Here is a 2,654-nt window from a genome sequence, read left to right on the forward strand (position 1 = left end):
AATATTTCACATCTTATTTTAAATTGTTCAAAATACTCAAGCATTTCCAACACTTTCATTTTCCAATAAATATAATGATATTTATCGCTTCTTGCGATATATCGCTTCTTGTTGCTGTCGTCAGCTAAGTTGGATCTGGTGCGAGGTAAAATGTGATCATCTTAGCTTTGTGTTTGCAGCAATAATCCAGATCTGGCAGCTAACTGGTGGCCAGAGCAGGATCTGCATGGGCCAGTGGATTAGACTTCGGGGTAGAGAGTCGGTGCGTTTTGGCGGATTAATCACTGTAGACGGCCTATGCGTCTTCAGCAGTCAAGTTGGACCTGGATCGAGGTATGTCATGTTATATCGGTGGAGCAGTGTGGATCATGATTTCCTAAATTGCAGGGATATATAGGCAGCCTTGGCGATGTGAATTTGGATCCTGCTGGACCAGAAAAAGGGCTATTTTCCTGCTGATTTTATCATGCGGCAGGGTAGAGCACGAAGCAGTGGAGGTCCCAGGTAGCTGTCTGGACGCTGATTTAAGCCTGATGGCCAAAGCTGGATTGGCGTCACCAGGGCGCCAGGATGTGGCTTCGAGGTGAGGGGCCAGTGCATTTTGCGGATTAGTTTCTGTCAGCAGCTAAATTGGAACTGGTGCACGGTAAGGATGTTCGTACTTCACATTTGTGCTATGGTGTAAGTTTTATTTATTTGGTTTCAGAGGCAAGCTGTCTGTCTTAGTTTTATACCGGCAGCAAAGTCCGGATCTGGGAACGAGCTGTGAGTTCGGAATATGCGGTGCATTGTGCTTGTGATAGGAGCAAACTGCCAGGCTGTAGGTTTCGGTCTAGAATCCAGAAGAGGATCTGCATGAAACAGGAGTCTGGATTTTAAGATGGGAAGCCGGTGTGTTGCGGCGGATTTGTCTCTACATACAGCCCATGCGTCGCCATCAGCTAAGTTAGACTTGGATCTAGGTTGGTCATGTCGTATTGGTGGAGCGGTATGACTCATGTTTCCATAATTTCAGAAACCAAATTGGCAACCTTTGCGGTGTGGGATTTGAATAGGAACACCGTGGGTGCAGCCACTCTAAAGCGTTCAGATTAATTCGCTTTATTCTGAGTATCCTAAGAGTCAGGCCTGCTGGACCAGAGGATGGACGATTTTGCTGTTGCTTTTATTCTGCGGCAGGGTAGAACATGAAGCAGTGGAGGACCCGTAAAGCCACCTTGACTCTGATTTTAGCCTGATGACCAAAGCGGGATCGGCATCACCAGGACGCCAGGATTTGGCTTCAAAGTGAAAAGCCGTTTTGACAGATTTGTTACTGCCGTCTGTTAATTTGGAGCTGATGCGAGGTAAGGATGCTCTTGCATTGTTTACTGTTTGGAAGCTATCTGCTGTCCCCGTCCTACATCAGGGGGGTAGCGAAAACTGATTCAACAGAGTGTAGCACTAGCTATGAGTATCAGTGTGGCTATTTGGACATTGGCACTTGTTGTTTGGCCAGGAAGGGAGCCAGGTTACCCATGGATAGGGCATAGTAGTTTGCTAGTGCAATGAGCGCGAGAATTTCAGGAAATAAAGCCTGGATTCTTTGTGGTTTGTATATTTTGTGATTTCTTGATCAAGAAGTTTGTGTCCTGGGCACTTTTATTTTTAATGTTTATGTGATTTAGAAGGTATCGTATTTATTTGAATAAAATATATCGATCGCATCTTTAAAGAGGCGTTTGTTTATTATTTGACCTAATGTGTATTCCGGAGTGGAATAGTATATGGGGGTGTAGTTTTTTATTTTTAGTTGGAAGCGATCGCACACTGATAAGTTTAGAGATGGAATATGATCAGTATGCAGGACTACTTTAAGTTAGATAAGGAGTCTGTGTCAGCTAGGTAAGACATGTACGTGTGTATTTTATATTTAGGATATTAAGCATAGTTGTATTTAAGTATCATTAAATATTTAATTTCTAGTGATCCTGAAGAAGTCAGTTTCATTTTGTCTGTTTGGAGACTGATTTAGTAATTTGTTTTGGATAGGGTGATTAGTGTAATGGGCGGAGCACCCTCAGTGAGGTTAGGTTGGGCGCCATTTGTGGTCACAGCCATCTTATTTTGGATTGGTATTCGTAGGGCAATGTACGAGTTTACACACACTAGATGTATGTGCCACACACTATGTGTCGGTGGCTTCGATGAGTTTGTTTGAAGTATGAGTGCGTTGTAGAGTTTGCTATTTCTTTGTGTTTGTGTAATAGAAATAGTGGGTCTGGATCTATACGTAGGAGCAGTTATTTCACTGCCACTTACACTGGTATGTGTGTGTCTAAGTCAGGTGATGATCTTAGGTTTATGTAGAGTTTAGCACACACGTAAAAGCGCAGAATTTGATTTAGGTTTTCTGTTTTATTGCATATTAATTATGCCTTTTATAGTTTATGGGGTTTGCAGTTTTGTATATGATTTAATATATTAAGGAGAGATATCGGTCTTAGATCGGTTTGTAGGAGTAGTTTTCACAATCACTTCCACTGGTTTGTGAGCCAAAAAGTTATAAGGAGAACTAAATGTTTAATTTGTATTAATTTTATGTTTTTATGGGGTTTGCGGTTTTGTATATGATTTGATATATTAAAGAGAGATTTCGGTGTGTGCCTTTCAGG

General features: G+C 42.0%; 1 long non-coding RNA gene across 1 annotated transcript; it reads left to right on the top strand.

Moving 5' to 3' along the window:
• Window positions 1-248: 248 nt before the first annotated feature.
• Window positions 249-1,627, top strand: LOC138927196 (uncharacterized). The gene is made up of 4 exons (XR_011443725.1): window positions 249-333; window positions 388-646; window positions 707-962; window positions 1,016-1,627. It is a non-coding gene; the product is annotated as an uncharacterized lncRNA (long non-coding RNA).
• Window positions 1,628-2,654: the final 1,027 nt, after the last annotated feature.

This window comes from Drosophila bipectinata, unplaced genomic scaffold (assembly GCF_030179905.1).
Source record: "Drosophila bipectinata strain 14024-0381.07 unplaced genomic scaffold, DbipHiC1v2 scaffold_184, whole genome shotgun sequence".
Taxonomy (NCBI): Eukaryota; Metazoa; Arthropoda; class Insecta; order Diptera; family Drosophilidae; genus Drosophila; species Drosophila bipectinata.